The sequence below is a fragment of the Ranitomeya imitator genome, chromosome 5 (assembly GCF_032444005.1).
Source record: "Ranitomeya imitator isolate aRanImi1 chromosome 5, aRanImi1.pri, whole genome shotgun sequence".
Lineage (NCBI taxonomy): Eukaryota > Metazoa > Chordata > Amphibia > Anura > Dendrobatidae > Ranitomeya > Ranitomeya imitator.
The window spans coordinates 147,089,562-147,108,871 of record NC_091286.1 but is presented as its reverse complement, the minus strand read 5'-3'; the positions used below and the strand labels follow the sequence as shown (position 1 = coordinate 147,108,871).

General features: G+C 42.4%; 1 protein-coding gene across 8 annotated transcripts in view; it reads left to right on the top strand.

Annotated features, from left to right (window-relative positions):
• The window catches only part of LOC138681586 (uncharacterized), a 1,359,044-nt gene that overhangs the window by 1,189,149 nt on the left and 150,585 nt on the right, over positions 1 to 19,310 (top strand). For all 8 annotated transcript variants that reach the window (XR_011321937.1, XR_011321933.1, XR_011321935.1 and 5 more), the window contains one exon: positions 5,959 to 6,064. The gene's annotated coding sequence lies outside the window, so the exon portion shown is untranslated. The remainder of the gene's footprint in view (positions 1 to 5,958; positions 6,065 to 19,310) is intronic.

Below are 19,310 nucleotides of genomic sequence, written 5' to 3'. Positions count from 1 at the left end.
ATCTGCAATGAAAAATTAAGCAGTGTGTTCATGAGACTTCAGGGATCTCATTCACTTTTCCTGTACTGTAAAACCTTGCATATACACCATGTTCCAAATTATTATGCAAATGATATTTTTCTCGGATTTTCCTAAATAGTCGGTGCAAATGACAGTCAGTCTAATAAAAGTCATCACCCGTTAGAGTATACATCGAATTTTATTGAAGAAACTTCCCAATGATAACAGTATAATCTCCAAAATGAATAAAAACTCATAATGCACTGTTCCAAATTATTAGGCACAGTAGAACTTCTAAACATTTGAAATATTTTAACCCCTTAATCCCATATGACGTACTATCCCGTCGAGGTGACCTGGGACTTAATTCCCAGTGACAGGATAGTGCATCATAGTCGATCGGCTGCGCTCACGGGAGGAGCGCGGCCGATCGCCACCGACTGTCAGCTGATTATTACAGCTGACATCCGGCACTATGTGCCAGGAGCGGCCACGCACCGCTCCCAGCACATTAACCCTCGGAACACTGTGATCAAACAGCGTGCTTCCCTGTGACCCTCGGAACATCGTGATGTTATCATGTTGTCCAGAGGGTCTCCTACCTCCTCCTCCCTGCAGGCCCCGATCCAAAATGGCCGTGGGGCTTCTTCCGGGTCCTGCATGGAGGTAGCTTGCAAGCGCCTGCTCAGAACAGGCACCAGCAAGCCTCCTGCAGTGCTTGTAAGATCGCTGATCTAACACAGTGCACTACAAAGTATCAGATCAGCGATCTGATTATAACATTGCCATCACTATGTATTAAAAAATATATATATTTACATGTGTAAAAAAAATCCTAAATAAAGAAAAAAAAAATATTGTTCCAATAAATACATTTCTTTAAATAAAAAAAACAAACAATAAAAGTACACATACACAACCTGACCAATAAAACTGTCCCACTAGTTAACCCCTTCAGTGAACACCGTAAAAAAAAACAACCCTGAGGCAAAAAACAACGCATTATTATCATACCGCCGAACTAAAAGTGGAATAATACATGATCAAAAAGACGGATAAAAATAAACATGGTACCGCTGAAAATGTCTTCTTGTCCCGCAAAAAATGAGCCACCATACAGCATCATCAGCAAAAAAATAAAAAAGTTATAGTCCTCAGAATAAAGCGATGCAAAAATAATTATTCTTTATATAAAATAGTTTTTATTGTATAAAAGCGCCAAAACATAAAAAAAATTATAGAAATGAGGTATTGCTGTAATCGCACTGACCCGAAGAATAAAACTGCTTTATCAATTTTACCAAACGTGGAACAGTATAAACACCCCCCCCCCCCCCCCCCCCAAAGAAATTCATGAATAGCTGGTTTTTGGTCATTCTGACTCACAAAAATCGAAATAAAAAGCGATCACAAAATGTCACGTGCCCGAAAATGGTACCAATAAAAATTTCAACTCAACGCAAAAAACAAGACCTCACATGACTCTGTGGACCAAAATATGGAAAAATTATAGCTCTCAAAATATGTAGACGCAAAAACTATTTTTTGCAATAAAAAAAGTCTTTTATTGTGTGACAGCTGCCAGTCATAAAAATCCGCTAAAAAAACAGCTAAAAAAGTAAACCAAACCCCCTTCATCACCCTCTTAGTTAGGGTAAATAATAAAATTTAAAAAATTTTTTTTTTCATTTTCCCATTAGGGTTAGGGTTAGGGTTGGGGATAAAGATATGGTTATGGCTACAGTTAGGGTTGGGGCTGAAGTTAGGGTATTATTGGGGCTAAAGTTAGGGATGGAGCTAAAGTTAGGGTTGGGGCTACAGTTAGGGTTAGGGCTACAGTTAGGGTTGGGGCTACAGCTAGGGTTGGGGATAAAGTTAGGGTTGGGGGTAAAGTAAAGGTTAGGGTTGGGGCTAAAGTTAGGGTTGGGGTTGGGGCTAAAGTTAGGGTTTGGATTACTTTTACGGTTGGGATTAGGGTTGGGATTAGGGTTAGGGGTGTGGTTAGTGTTATGGTTGGGATTACGGTTAGGGGTGTGTTGGAGTTAGGGGTGTGGTTAGGGTTGGGATTACGGTAAGGGGTGTGGATGGGATTAGGGCTAGGGTCATGTACGGGTTAGAGGTGAGGTTAGGGTTATGGTTAGGGTTATGGTTAGGGTTGGGATTAGGGTTAGGGGTGTGTTTGGGTTAGGGTTTCAGTTAAAATTGGGGGTTTCCACTGTTTAGGCACATCAGGGGCTCTCAAATGCGACATGGCGTCCGATCTCAATTCCAACCAATACTGCGTTGAAAAAGTAAAACAGTGCTCCTTCCCTTCCGAGCTCTCCTGTGCAACAGGGGTTTACCCCAACATATGGGGCATCAGCGTACTCAGGACAAATTGGACAACAACTTTTGGGGTCCAATTTCTCCCGTTACCCTTGGGAAAATACAAAACTGGGGGCTAAAAATAATTTTGGGGGAAAAAAAGATTTTTATTTTCAGCACTCTGCATTATAAACTGTAGTGAAACACTTGGGGTTCAAAGTTCTCACAACACATCTAGATAAGTTCCTTGGGGGGTCTAGTTTCCAATATGGGGTCACTTGTGGGAGGTTTCTACTGTTTAGGTACATCAGGGGCTCTGCAAATGCAATGTGACGCCTCCAGACCAATCCATCTAAGTCTGCATTCCAAACGGCGCTGCTCACCTTCCGAGCTCTGCCATGCGCCCAAACGGTGGTTCCCCCCACATCTGGGGTATCAGCGTACTCAGGACAAATTGGACAACAACATTTGGGGTCCAATTTCTCCTGTTACCCTTGGGAAAATACAAAACCTAGGGCTATAAAATAATTTTTGTGGGAAAAAAATAATTTTTATTTTCACAGCTCTGCGTTATAAACTGTAGTGGAACACTTGGAGGTTCAAAGTTCTCACAACACATCTAGATAAGTTTCTTAGGGGGTCTTCTTTCCAAAATGGTGTCACTTGTGGGGGGTTTCAATGCTTAGGCACATCAGGGGCTCTCCAAACGCTAAATGGTGTCCTATTTCAATTCCAGTCAATTTTGCATAGTAATGTTAAATGGTGCTCCTTCCCTTCCGAGCTCTGCCATGCACCCAAACAGTGGTTTACCCCAACATATGGGGTATCAGCGTACTCAGGACTTCTGTGAATCGCTTAATGGGTCAAAGTGCTCACCACACATCTAGATAAGTTCCTTAGGGGGTCTACTTTCCAAAATAGTGTCACTTGTGGGGGTTTCAATGTTTAGGCACATCAGGGGCTCTCCAAATGCGACATGATGTCCCATCTCAATTCCAGTCAATTTTGCATTGAAAAGTCAAACGGCGCGCCTTCCCTTCCGAACACTGCCATGCGCCCAAATAGCGGTTCACCCCACATATGGAGTATCAGTGTACTCAGGACAAATTGCAAAACAACTTTTGGGGTCCAATTTCTTCTGTTACCCTTGGGAAAATTAAAAATTGGGGGTGAAATATCATTTTTGTGAAAAAATATGATTTTTTATTTTTACGGCTCTACACTATAAACTTCCGTGAAGCACTCGGTGGGTCAAAGTGCTCACCACACATCTAGATAAGTTCCTTAGGGGGTCTACTTTCCAAAATGGTGTCACTTGTGGGGTTTCCACTGTTTAGGCACATCAGGGGCTCTCCAAAGCGACATGGCATCCTATCTCAATTCCAGTCAATTTTTGCATTGAAAGGTCAAACGGCGCTCTTTCCCTTCCGAGCTCTGCCAGGCGCCCAAACAGTAGTTTACCACCACATATGGGATATCAGCGTACTCAGGACAAATTGTATAACAACTTTTGGGGTCCAATTTCTCCTGTTACCCTTGGTAAAATAAAACAAATTGGAGCTGAAGTAAATTTTTTGCGAAAAAAAGTTAAATGTTCATTTTTTTTTAAACATTCCAAAAATTCCTGTGAAACACCTGAAGGGTTAATAAACTTCTTAAATATGGTTTTGAGCACCTTGAGGGGTGCATTTTTTAGAATGGTGTCACACTTGGGTATTATCTATCATATAGACTCTTCAAAGTGACTTCAAATGTGATGTGGTCCCTAAATAAAATGGTGTTGTAAAAATGAGAAATTGCTGGTCAACTTTAAACCCTTCTAACTCCCTAACAAAAAAAATGTTGGTTCCAAAATTGTGCTGATGTAAAGTAGACATTTGGGAAATGTTACTTATTAAGTATTTTGTGTGACATATCTCTGTAATTTAAGGGCATAAAAATTCAAAGTAGGAAAATTGAGAAATGTTCAAAATTTTCGCCAAATTTCTTTTTAATCACAAATAAACGCAGGTAATATCAAAGAAATTTTACCACTATCATGAAGTACAATATGTCATGAGAAAACTTTGTCAGAATCATCAGGATCCGTTTAAGCATTCCAGAGTTATAACTTCATAAAGGAACAGTAGTCAGAATTGTAAAAATTGGCCATTAACGTGCAAACCACCCTTGGGGGTTAAGGGGTTGAAGAACTGAAAATGCTCATTTGTGGAATTTGCAGCATTAGGAGGTCACATTCACTGAACAAAAAAGCTATTTAACTTCAAAACTTCCTAACAGGCCAAGTTACATGTTAACATAGGAACCCTTCTTTGATATCACCTTCACAATTCTTGCATCCATTGTGAGTTTTTGGAGAGTTTCTGATTGTATTTCTTTGCATGAAGTCTGAATAGCCTCCCAGAGCTGCTGTTTTGATGTGAACTGCCTCCCACCCTCATAGATCTTTTGCTTGATGATACTCCAAAAGGTTCTCTATAGGGTTGAGGTCAGGGGAAGATGGTGGCCACACCATGAGTTTATCTCCTTTTTTGCCCATAGCACCTAATGACTCAGAGGTATTCTTTGCAGCATGAGATGGTGCATTGTCATGCATGAAGATGATTTTGCTCCCGAAGGCACGTTACTGCTTTTTATACCATGGAAGAAATTGTCAGTCAGAAACTCTATATACTTTGCAGAGGACATTTTCACACCTTCAGGAACCTTAAAGGGCCCTACCAGCTGTTTCCCCATGATTCCGGCCCAAAACATGACTCCTCCACCTCCTTGCTGATGTTGCAGCCTTGTTGGGACATGGTGGCCATCCACCAACCTTCCACTACTCCATCCATCTGGACCATCTTCATGTATGTCTGGGCCTACTGCAACCGTTTCTGCTTGTGAACACTGTTTAGGGGTGGCTGAATAGTAGGTTTATGAACCAAAGCAAGCCTTTGAAGGATCCTACACCTTGAGGTTTGAAGGACTCCAGAGGCACCAGCAGCTTCAAATATCTGTTTGCTGGTTTGTAATGGCTTTTTAACAGCTGCTCTCTTAATCCGATGAACTTGCCTGGCAGAAACTTTCCTCATTATGCCTTTATCAGCACGAACATGTCTGCGTTCAGATTCAGCCACAAATCTCTTAACAGTACGATGATCACGCTTAAGTTCTCAGGAAATATCTAATGTTTTCATCCCTTGACCAAGGCATTGCACTATTTGATGCTTTTCGGCAGCAGAGAGATCCTTTTTCTTTCCCATGTTACTTGAAGACTGTGGCCTGCTTAATAATGTGGAACATCATTTTTAAGTTGTTTTCCTTTAATTAGAATCACCAGGAAAACTAATTATTACGTGTTTAAGATTGATTTCAGTGATCCATTGAGCCCTGAGACACAATACCATCCATGAGTTTATTTGAAAAAAAAAAAAACAATTAAATCTTTATGACACTTAAATCCAATTTGCATGATAATTTGGAACACAGTAATTGGGGAGAGTCGCAGACTGAATAATTTTTATTATTGGGAGTCAGAGATTATAGTTAATAGGGGCACAGTGTTGCTCACCCCTTTACATTTGTAATGGTGTGTGGCTAATAGTATATTAATGGTGAGGTGCATATCTGTGACAAGTATGTATACAATATGTGTGACCTTGTTGTTTTCAGGCCTGCGACGATCATCGTGACAAGATGAGTCGTGGCTGGGAGATGTCGACTTAAAAATCTGACCAGATGGAAAAGAAACAGGAGAAAGTGGCTCAGGACGTCAGCGGTAAGTGCCTGGATGTAAATATTATTCTATGTCTGTTCTGTGTGACATGGAGTGATGTTTTTTGTAAAATCTCATTCTACATTCTCACATTTGTGTGAAATGTCTGTGTGCTTCCAGATTTTTTTTATTGGATGGCACATGGGCTCGTAGAGATTTATAGGTCCATTCGCACATGCATGAAAATCACGGCTCTAAGAATGACATCCATGAGGGTCAGGGAATGTTCTGTTCTGATCTGATTTTGAGGATCAGAATAAGACATGATCAATGCGTCTGTAAAACCTCGCAGTACACCGACACTGCACATGGATAAAGGAATGTAGCCTTATTATGTATAGCACAGTCTCTTAGTGTATAGTGTGCTCACTTATTATGTATAAGACAGTCCTTTGTTACATAGTTTCCTCTTTTATTAAGTATAACATTGTCCCTCATTACGTACCATCATTTCTAGTTATATATGGTGCCAGCCCTTATTATATAGCTTCCACTGCTGTTATGTACAGCACTGTCCCTTACATAGCAGTATATTCTTGTTATTTTTGTTATTCACAGTGCCCTCTTTTATTACATAGTCCCCTCTCTTGTTAGATATAAAATCACTGCTGATGAAGGAGCTGGTGACCAGACAGCTAGTCCATCAGCTCCTCCATTAGAAAAGAAGCTTTCCCATGCTCCATCAGCCGTCATTACATTATATATCTAACAAGAGAGGACGGTATGTAATAAAGACAGGGCTCTATATAATCCGATATGTAAGGGACGGTGTTGTACATAACAAGAGGGGGTACTGTGTAATAAGGGATAGTTATATGCATAAAAAAAGAGTCTACGTAATATATATACACATGTATGTATATGTGTGGCTGCATATATATATATATATATATATATATATATACACAGTATATATCTATACATATCTATATATATATCTATATATATATACGGTATATATATATATATATATATATATATATATATATATATATACACTGCTCAAAAAAATAAAAGGAACACTAAAATCTCACATGCTAGACATTACTGAATGAAATACTCCAGTTGTAAATCTTTATTCATTACATAGTGGAATGTGTTGAGCTCAATAAAACCTAAAAATTATCAACGTAAATCACAACTAATATCCCACGGAGGTCTGGAGTTGGAATGATGCTCAAAATCAAAGTGGAAAATTAAGTTACAGGCTGATCCAACTTCAGTGGAAGTGCCTCAAGACTAGGAAATGATGCTCAGTAGTGCATGTGGCCTCCACGTGCCAGTATGACCTCCTTACAATGCATGGGCATGCTCCTGATGAGGTGGCACATGATCTCCTGAGGGATCTCCTCCCAGACCTGGACTAAAGCATCTGCCAACTCCTGGACAGTCTGTGGTGCAACGTGAGGTTGGTGGATGGTGCAAGACATGATGTCCCAGATGTGTTCATTTGGATTCAGGTCTGGGGAATGGGCAGGCCAGTCAATAGCTTCAATGCCTTCATCTTGCAAGGACTGCTGACACACTCCAGCCACATGAGGTCTGGCATTGTACTGCATTAGGAGCAACCCAGGGCCAACTGCACCAGCATATGGTGTCAGAATCGGTCTGAGGATCTCATCTCGGTACATAGTGGCAGTCAGGCTACCTCTGGCAAGCACATGGAGGGTGGTGCGGCTCTCCAAAGAAATGTCACCTCACACCATTACTGACCCACTGCCAAAACTGTCATGCTGAAGAATGTTGCAGGCAGCAGATCGCTCTCCACAGTGTGTCCAGACTGTCACATGTGCTCAGTGTGAACCTGCTTTCATCTGTGAAGAGCACAGGGCGCCAGTGGTGAATTAGCCAATCTTGGTGTTCTGTGGAAAATGCCAAGCGTTCTGCACGGTGTTGGTCTGTGAGCACAACCCCCATCTGTGGACGTCGGGCACTCAGACCATCCTCATGGAGTCGGTTTCTAACCGTTTGTGCAGATACATGCACATTTGTGGCCTGCTGGAGGTCATTTTGCAGGGCTCTGGCAGTGCTCCTCCTGTTCCTCCTTGCACAAGGGCTGAGGTTGCGGTCCTGATGCTGGGTTGTTGCCCTCCTACGGCTCCCTCCACAACTCCTTATGTACTGACCTGTCTCCTGGTAGTGCCTCCAGCCTCTGGACACTACGCTGACAGACACAGCAAACCTTCTTGCCACATCTCGCACTGATGTGCCATCCTGGATGAGCTGCACTACCTGAGCCATTTGTGTGGGTTTTAGGGCCGTCTCATGCTACTACAAGTGTGAAAGCACAACCAAGATTCAAAAGTGCCCAAATCATCAGCCAGAAAGCATTGGTACTGAGATGTGGTCTGTGGTCCCCACCTGCAGAACCACTCCTTTATTGAGTGTGTCTTGATAATTGCCAATAATTTCCATCTGTTGTTTATTCCATTGGCACAACAGCATGTGAAATTGATTGTGAAATAGTATTGCTTCGTAAGTGGACAGTTTGATTTCACAGAAGCTTGATTCACTTGGAGTTATATTCTGTTGTTTAAGTGTTCCCTTTATTTTTTTGAGAAGTGTGTGTATATATATATATATATATATATATATATACACACACACACACATCATAATATGTATGTGGCTATCATTTTATGTAGGGAAGGCTGTGTGTGAACATCCTACTGTGCATATGGGGCTGTGGGGAAAAAATGTTATGCATGGGGCTATGAGGACATCATACTGTGCATGGGGTCTGTAGGGATTTATTGAATATATAGAGATGTGAGGACATCATACAGCATATAGTGAGCTATGAGGGCACTAAACTGAATATAGGGGCTGTGGGGGCCATCATAATGCGTATGGGAGGATGTGGAATGTCAAAAAGGACACCGGGGGGGGTCACACAAATCCCACCGCTTCAAACCGGTTTCTCTGGTAAGACAATAAACATGGAAGACCGCAGCATGAGAAAAAACAGTTGAATCCACCTGAGGAAGGTAGCAGTTCTCTGCCGAAACGTGTAGTGGTTTAATGAAAGATTTGTTCACCACTAATCCATTTCAGTGTGCTCTATAGCCATAGTGCTCTTTAAAGTGACCACATACATATTTTTTCCAAAAAAACAGTTTATCAGGGGAATGCAACTCTGCTGCCAATTGTCAGGACAATTACACATTTGACTAACTAGTGATGGACGAGGCCGTGGCTGCTTCCACTACTAGGCCAGTTATTGGGGAACCCCCAGTGAACGTATGATATATACACCTCCAATTCCAACACATGGAATATATAAATATACCCAGTAAAGTCACTGCCAACTCCACAATAACAAAAGGAACCACTTCCTGCTACCATCCATTGTTTATACAGGCCAACTGAACACCCATTACAGGTGGCGTAAGGCTTAAGAGGAACAGAGCTATTAAATTTTAAATGTTTAATCCGGAAAGATTGGTGGTGTTTATAAAAAATATACAAAGATGATATAAAATGAGAACAAAACAATACAGTATATACAATTACATACAATAAAAGGGATAACAAATGAAAATGACTAAACCTGTGTCACGGAAATGGCTCAGAGCTTAGCAAAGCTCTTACCAAATTCTGCTTTTTATTTGATCAAGGTTACACCCACATACCTCCCCTTGGTGAGCTCATGTGGGGGCTGGTTGTTGGATGTGTTAGGTCCTTTAGAAGTTTATGAGATACCCAATTTACAGTATACCTTTGCACCTTGAGGTCCTAGGTGGTAGATATTGTCGTCATGTTTTTTTATCGCGATTTTATGTGTCTATGCCATATGGCATGGATAGCACCATCCATTGGACCAAAATAAGTTGGAGGAGATAGAATGGCCTTACGGTGATGTGAATAAATTTGAGAGGCAGAAAAAATCTCCCTGATGCAATTCCCTGTTTACAGCAGGAGAACCCTACTTAAGTGGATAAGGAAGTGTCCCTCTCACTTCCACTGTTTTACTTAGTTAATCTCTCCCTAAGTTATAATTAGTTTCTCTCTTCTGTAGTTATAATTACTTTCTCTCTTACCCAGTCACAAATAATCTTATATGTTCAATGTGTTCATGTGAAATACCCACAGACATGTCTTTTTTTTTGTAGCATGTATAAAATGTTTGCTGCACATGTGCACACTGATGATGAGCACCATAGTTTGCTTTTTTTTTTACAGGGGACATGGGCATCGGAGGATTGTCTTCACATCTGACAGGTGAGAGATATGGTTGTTTATTATTTTTGATTTTTTTTTTTACAAGGGACAAAGGCTTCAATGGATTAGGTGTAAAGGTGAGTATAACTGTGTTTTTTATTTTTAGATAAATCTGTAAAACAGGGTGTTTTGTTTTATTTGCAATAAAGGATTTTATTCTTGTTGTTTGTTTATTTTCAAATTTACCATGAGGTTAGCATTGGGGATGTCTTATAGACGCCTCTCCATTACTAAACCTTGGGCTTGATGTCACGTGACAATACAAAAGGTGACATCAACCCCAAACCTATTACCCCACTTGACACTGCCACAGGGTAAGTGGGAAGAGTGAGGCTCAGATTATGGATTATTGATGCACCATTTCTGGGATGGCTGAGGGCTGATGTTGGTAGCCTAGGGGGGCAATATCCCTGACCCCTTCCCATGCTGTTAACATCAACCCACAGCAGTCTGTTTAGCCTTTGGTAGTTTGAATTTATAGGGGGACCATTAAAGGCTAAGCAAACAGCTGTGAGCTGTTCTTAATAGCCTGGGAACCTCAATGGATATTTTCCTTTTTCCCAGATTATTAACATCAGCTCCCAGCCAATGGCTGTTGATATGCTGGTTCTGAAAATTGCATGGAAACCCACAATGTTTTTTTTATTTAATTCTATATTTTATGCCGGAGGGACACAGTGGGTGCTGAAGGCAGCTCTCTTCTTTGTCTCCAGGTCGCACTGATCTCAGTGCAAGCAGGAGACAATGAAGAGATTCCTTCAGCCTTCCTCCTCCATATAGACTACTCCCTATGCTCCCCATTTCACAGACTGTTTCCCATTTCACAGACTGCTCCCCCACACTCTATATAGACTGATCCCTATGCTCCCCATTTCTCAGACTGCTCCTCCATATACAATATACAAAAAAAGTTGCACTCTTTCATGTTAATGAATGTCAATGTGAAATATATGAAATATGAATAGCAATATGGCTTTTGAATATTAGGAAAAAATGAATGAAACGCTTTGCGCAAAATTCAGCCAAATAATGTCTGCCCATCAACCAATGTCAAGGTGGTCCCATAAGTCTGGTTGGTCCCTATCCAATGTGAATACCTCTCTAAGGCCGGGTTCCACTTGCGAGTTCAATGCGAGAAACTCATGGGAGTCTCTTGCATCAAGCCCAGGCACTGCCGCCGGCACTCGGGAATGGAGCGTTCAGCTGCATAGAAATACATGCAGCCGCACACTCCAGTTCCGAGTGCCGGCGGCAGTGCCGGGATCTGATGCGCGAGTTTCTCGCATTGAACTCACAAGTGTGACTCCAGCCTAAGGCTGATGTCTGAATTCCTGAGTGAATGTGGACACCTCTATCAGTAAAGCCTGCATTTATGGTTAATTAGGAACCTGCTGTAATTAAAATCATCACATGGTGAAGGGCGGAGTGCTCGGTCAGTAAGCTAACATAGAAATAACAAAAAGACTGACTGGCACATCCAAACTAGTCTGAATAGGTGCATACCTGGAGGAGCTACCTCCATATACAATATAAAAAAAAGGTTGCATGAAAAATGAATGAGACGCTTTGCTCAAAATTATTTGGTCAAATTTTGTGGAAAGAGTCTCATTCATTTTTTCCTAATATTCAAAAGCCATATTGCTATTCATATTTCATATATTTCCCATTGTCATGCTTTAGAACAATAGAGTGCAACCTTTTTTTGCATATTGTATATGGAGGTAGCTGCTCCTGGTATGCACCTATTCAGACTAGTTTGGATATGCCAGTCAGTTTTTTTTGTTATTGCTCCTCCATATAGACTGCTCCACATTTCACAGTCTGTTCCCCATTTCACAGACTGCTCCCCCTCCATATAGGCTGCCCTCTATGCTCCCCATTTCTCAGACTGTTCCCCATCCATATTCTCCCCATTTCACAGACTGCTCCCCCTCCATATAGGCTGCTCTCTATGCTCCCCATTTCTTAGAATGTTCCCCATCCATATTCTCCCCATTTCACAGACTGATCCCCATTTCACAGACTGATCCCCTTCAATATAGGCTGCTCCCTATGCTCCGCATTTCTTGGACTGTTCCCCATCCATATGCTCCCCATTTCACAGACTGCCCCCCCTCCATATAGGCTGCTCCCTATTTCACAGACAGCTCCCCCTCCATATAGGTTGCTCCCTATGCTCCCCATTTCACAGACTGCCCCTGTTGTGAATTCTGTAGTCAAGCTCCCTCCTGTGGTCATGAGTGGTACTTCGGCTGGTTCTGTCTATGAGCTTCCTCTGGTGGATGTGAGTGGGGCTGCAGCTTCTGAGTTTCCTTTCTCAGGTGATGAGGTTAAGTCGTTAGGTGCTGCTCTATTTAACTCCACCTAGTCCTTTGTTCCTGGCCTCCAGTCAATGTTCCAGTATTGGTCGTGCTCTCTCCTGGATCGTTCTTGTGGCCTGTCTTTCCTGCATAAGCTAAGTTCTGCTTGTGTTACATTTGTTTGCAGTTTTTTCTGTCCAGCTTGCTATATTGGTTTTTCTTGCTTGCTGGAAGCTCTGAGACGCAGAGGGAGCACCTCCGTACCGTTAGTCGGTGCGGAGGGTCTTTTTGCCCCCTCTGCGTGGTTGTTTTGTAGGTTTTTGTGCTGACCGCAAAGCTATCTTTCCTATCCTCGGTCTATTCAGTAAGTCGGGCCTCACTTTGCTAAAATCTATTTCATCTCTGTGTTTGTATTTTCATCTTAACTCACAGTCATTATATGTGGGGGGCTGCCTTTTCCTTTGGGGAATTTCTCTGAGGCAAGGTAGGCTTATTTTTCTATCTTCAGGCTAGCTAGTTTCTCAGGCTGTGCCCGAGGCGCCTAGGTTTTGTCAGGAGCGCTCCACGGATACCTTTAGTGTAGTATGATAGGATTAGGGATTGCGGTCAGCAGACTTCCCACGTCTCAGAGCTTGTCCTATGTTATTTGTAACTATCAGGTCACTTGTGTGCTCTTAACAACCAGGTCTATTGTGTTTCTGAATCACCAGTTCATAACATGCCCCCTCCATATAGTTTGCTCCCTATGCTCCACATTTTTCAGACTGTTCCCCATCCATATGCTCCCCATCCTTTGCTCATCTTTGTTTCAAGAATATGAGCACACAGTTCAGCTTCTTGTTTCATCCCTCCACTGATTATCGGGATGACTACAGGGAGATAGAAAATACTACTAGGGTTACTGGTTACTGAACAGTTCTCTAAATATGGCAGTAGAGCTACACGGCCCCTGCTTAGGAAAATTCTGCCTCCTGAGCTCTCTGCAGAACACTGATGAAAATCTCTGTCCAATCATTATGAGTTAAAAGGGAAAGTGTTTAGAATTCCCACCATATTGTAATTTTACTCTTAAGCTTACAAAATACCTGTTGAAACATTCCCCTTAGCAAGCCAGCCAGCCTACAAAACAATTTGGATTATTTGAGCTTTTTGTATCATTAATATTAACTGAGGGAGACTCACAATTGAGTCCTCAGCCAACCTAACCCGATCTGGTTCATTGTAAATTAGCTCCAAAGCCTCAAAGAACAGATCAACAGACATTCTCTCAGGGGCAGTGGGGGGTAAGGAGAAAGCCTAAGATTGTGGACCCTCCCGAAGCAAAGATATAACTATCCTCACCCTTTGGCTCTCGTCACCCGAGGTCGGAGAGAAAACAACAATTTACAACCCTCCCGAAACACCCGAAATGTATCTTTCTCCCCAGAAATGGTGTCCGGGAGCTTGACAGAGGGTTCCGGGGAGGGCAGCGAAACATCAGACACACTACCATTCTTACTGCCAGCCAAAGGAGAAATACTCCAGACAGACTTAACAGTTTCAGCTAACTCTATTCGTACCTGCTGGCCGGACACAACCAAGGCCCTCTATTCCACAGATAAGTTCTGCATCATCTGGGTCAAGCTGGTTACCTGCTCCGTCAGAGTACTGAATAGGTCCACAGCTGAAACGGTGAACGGTGCTCCAGAAAATAGTTTGGGTCGATGATAATGTAATGCAGCACCTGACCGTGATGCGAGAGGTATTCCCTAAGGAGCGCTGCAATGCTGGAGGCAGCAGCTCCCTGAAAGTGGAGAGCTGCCTGAAAGAGGTACAGGCGTCACAAAGTGGCGTGCGAGCACGACGGTTAAAATCTGCCAACAGCACAGTGTCCAAAAAGACTGAGGAGTAGCATCAGCACCAAGCCAGGGAGTCGGGGCTGGTAAGAATGCAGTAACGGAGGGTAAGGAAAAAACGTAGCCAGACGGGAACATGATGCCCAAGGGAAAAACAGAAGCGCAGTCAGTAGCAAGCCGGGAGGTCAGAAAAACCAGATGGGATGGAACGGTACAAAAATGTAGGACGGAAACGCAGGTCAGGAAGTGGGCTGGGTCATACACAACAGAGATCAAGCACACAGAGAAACAACAATTACCAACAGAGTAACCTAGGTCAGCTGCTCTAGCTGAGAGACCGGAACTATCACTGACACCGGTCCAAGATCGTTTCAACACTAAATAGCCACCCCCCATCAGAAAGAGGCAGAAACAATATACCCAAAATTGACCAGGATGGAATCGGAATAAACCCCGTCCTGGATCATTATTATTATTATTATTATTAATTACGGTATTTATATAGCACCATTAATTCCATGGTGCTGTACATGAGAAAGGGGTTACATACAGAGTTATAGATATCGTTTACAGTAAACATGTTTACAGTGACAGACTGGTACAGAGGGGAGAGGACCCTGTCCTTGCGGACTCACATTCTATGGGATAGTGAGGAAGAGGCAGAAGGTAGGGGCGAGGCAGCGGTGATGGCAAGGAGGCGGCGAGGCGGCGGCTCTGGCGATGGTGAGGCGGCAGAATGGTTATTGCAGGCTGTAGGCTTTCTTGAAGAGATGGGTTTTCAGGTTCCGTCTGAAGGATCCGAGAGTGGTGGATAGTCGGACGTGTTGAGGAATGGAATTCCAGAGGATGCGGGATATTCGGGAGAAATCTTGAAAGCGGTTGTGTGAGGAACGAATTAGTGTGGAAGAGAGTAGGTGGTCTTGGGAGGATCGGAGATTATGTGAGGGAAGATATTGGGAGATTAGTTCAGAGAGGGGACAGGTTGTGGATGACTTTGTAGATCAGTGTTAGTAGTTTGAACTGGATTCGTTGGGGAATTGGGAGCCAGTGGAGGGATTTGCAGAGGGGAGAAGCAGGGGAGTAGCGAGGAGAGAGGTGGATTAGCCGGGCAGCAGAGTTAAGGACAGACTGGAGTGGTGCAAGAGAGTTAGCAGGGAGGCCACAGAGGAGGGTGTTGCAGTAGTCGAGGCGGGAGATGATGAGGGCATGCACAAGAGTTTTGGTAGATTGTGGGCTGAGGAAGGGACGGATTCTGGCAATATTTTTATGTTGGAGGCAACATGAGGTGGTAAGAGTTTGGACGATCGGTTTGAAGGACAGGGCAGATTCAAGAGTTACCCCGAGGCAGCGGATTTCAGGTGCGGGAGAGAGCGTGATGCTGTTTACCATAATAGATAGGTTAGGTAGGGGGGATATGTGAGATGGGGGAAAGATGATGAGTTCGGTTTTGTCTACATTGAGTTTTAGGAAGTGAGAGGTGAAGAAGGAGGATATGGCTGACAGACACTTCGGGATTCTGGACAGCAGAGAGGTGACATCTGGGCCAGAGAGGTAGATCTGAGTGTCGTCCGCATACAGGTGGTACTGGAAGCCATGGGACTTTATGAGCTGTCCTAGGCCAAGGGTATAGATGGAAAAAAGTAGGGGCCCTAGGATAGAGCCTTGGGGGACTCCAACAGAGAGAGGGCGGGATGAGCAGGTGGTGTGGGAGTGGGAAACGCTAAATGTGCGGTTGGAAAGGTATGAGGCAATCCAGGACAGGGCAAGGTCTTTGATGCCAAGGGAAGAAAGAAGGATCATGACAATTACTAGTTACTTGTGCCTTTTTGTTTCCACAGATTTTGGGGGGTTTCTTTCTAGTTACATTTCGGTTGGCCATACACACCATGCTATTAGAGTATTTCACTCCTAGCATAGGTATGTCATGTAACATTTTTGCCACGAGTGATTGTTTTAGCTGACCAGTGACATACATTCATTGTTTGGAATTTTCCTCTGACAGTCGTCAAAGATCTTTCGCCTACCAAGAATCTTTCTTTGAAAGAACTTTCTCAGAAAAAACATTTGTCCTTCGCCAAATGTCATGGAACCTGTACAGGAAGTGTGAATGACTGTACTGGTCAATTAAGAAAAAAAATGTACTGTATATGGCTGCATCAGTGAAACAATCATTAACTACTAGGACATCATTAACAAATGTGGAAGGTAGTAAGTAAAGCAAATTTAGGATATTATTGAAGATATGTTTTTGCTCTGCTAGAGTGAAAAAAAGATGTTTTCAACTTCACTGCACAGACAAGTAAAACGCTTTGTGTGAACATTGACCTGCATTGTTTTGGTGGTGATAATTTTGGAGGAGATCAGGTCTCAAGTTCTGTGTATATTGAAAGTACCCAGTTCAGATCCATAACATGCTGTTCATAAAAAGAGTTTCTTATTAATACAGAGGTTATATTAAAATATTTTTACAAATAGCCAGGTTTAGTTATTCCTACTTCCTCTGATGACTTGATCATGCAGGAATACAACATTCATGGCATTTACAGTAGTGCATTTGTGAAGGCTTTCATTCTGGCTCTGTAGCAAACTGTCCAGTCTCTGAAACCAGCATCCGGGCAGAGAAGTGCATTACTGTCACCACAATTTCTATCTGACAGCCAAAGGAAGATAACTGTGCGCAGAAAGCAGGTTTATGATCTGCAAACTGCAGTTGTAGGGAAAAAGCTAGAAAATTCAACCCAGGAACTACTGATGGATGCCGCCTTCTGAAAAGTGTGACCGTGCCGCAGGAGTGTCACGTAGGGTAAACCTACCATAGCATGGGAGCACCTCAGAATTTTCCCAATATTGGTGGCTTAACTTGTTCCCCAGAAAACATAAAACACAGTTTAATATACCGTAAGTGAACAAAGAAATGCTGGCCTTAAGGCTGGAGTCACGCACAACATATAAAAAAACAGTCCGTTTTACACAGACGAGAATTGCAGAAATGTTCCCTGAACAGTGATCCGTATGTCATCCATGTAAAGTGTGAGGATGTGATTTTCTCGCATGTAAGCATCCGTGTGACATATGTGTGACATCCGTATGGCGAGATTTTCTCGCCGGCTTGCAAAATGGACATATAATGGATCCATGGCCTCAAATATTCGTGAAAACATATATAGAGTCTATATACTGTGTATATATATAAAATATATATATGTCAGTGAGACACATATATACTGTATATCTTTATATTTCATACAGAGCTAGATAGCAGAATAGGCGGTAATTCATTTGTCGGCTTCTGCTAAATCAATACAGAACCCGACAGGATATGAAACATGGTTTACATACAGTAAACCATTGCATATCCGTTAGATTTTTATATGTCCCTCACTAATAATGTTAGTAGTATTTGTGTGTAAAATTTTGGAGCTGTAGGTGTTAAATTAAAGGATTAATTCACAGAACAAACTGTTGTGGGATCCTGCACAATTTTCTCTGCCAGAGAGGGAAAGCCAGCGACTGAGGACAGATATTAATAGCCTAGAGAGGGACCATGGTTATTGGCCCCCCTGGCTACAAAAATCTGCCCCCAGCCACCCCAGAAAAGGCGCATCTGTAAGATGCGCCTATTCCGGCACTTAGCCTCTCTCTTCCCATTGGATGCGATGGCATATGTGGTAATAAGGGGTTAATATCACCTTGCTGATGTCACTTAGGCTGCACAGACTCCCCGCCTGACGCGGTGAACTTGACAGCGTGGGAAAATATTCAGAAACGTTCCCACGCTAATGAGTTCATGTCCGGTCAGGCGGGGATGCTGCGCAGGCAGCTTTTCATTAATTCCTTCGTGGTTTACAGCCTGGCTGGTAGCATTAGCACAGCTCCGGGTTATAAACTATTTAACCCCTTGATATGGATTGCAGCATGGGATTTGATTGTACGGCAGACAGGTATGGGATATTGTTGCTTTTTTATTTTGCATTTTGCTTACAGAAGAACAAGGGCTTTGCTTGGATTGAGAGTGCAATAAAGATGTTAAACCTGTGTGTTTCATTATTTCATTAAAATACTTTATTCTTAATGTGAGTGTGTATTTTTAACCCTTTCATACTATTGGATTAATAATGGATAGGTGTCTTATTGACACCTCTCCTTTATTAACCAGGCTTAATGTCATGTTACAATAGCATGGTGACATTAACTCCTTATTATCCCATATGCCACCATCACAGGGCAGTGGGAAGAGAGAGGCTAAGTGCCAGAATAGGTGCATCTTACAGATGCGCCTTTTCTGGGGTGGCTGGGGGCAGATTTTTTTGTCACTAGCTTTCCCTCTTTGGTGGAGAAAATTGCGCGTGAGCCCACGCCAGTTTTTTCCGCGAATTAATCCTTTAATTTAATACGTACAGCTCAAAAATTTTATACACACACACACACACACTACAAACATTATTAGTCAGGAACATATATAAATCTAATGGATATGCAGTGATTTACTGTATGTCAACCATGTCTCATATCATGTTGGTATATGTGAAATTTTAATAGCAATACGGCTTTGGAGGATTAGGAAAACATTATCGGCTATTCTGCTATCTAACTCTCTATGAAATATAAAGATATATATATGAGTGTCAATGATATACTGTATATACACTGCTCAAAAAAATAAAGGGAACACTTAAACAACAGAATATAACTCCAAGTAAATCAAACTTCTGTGAAATCAAACTGTCCACTTACGAAGCAACACCGTTTGCCAATAAATTTCACATGCTGTTGTGCAAATGGAATAGATAACAGATGTAAATTATTTGCAATTATCAAGACACACTCAATAAAGGAGTGGTTCTGCAGATGGGGACCACAGACCACATCTCAGTACCAATGCTTTCTGGCTGA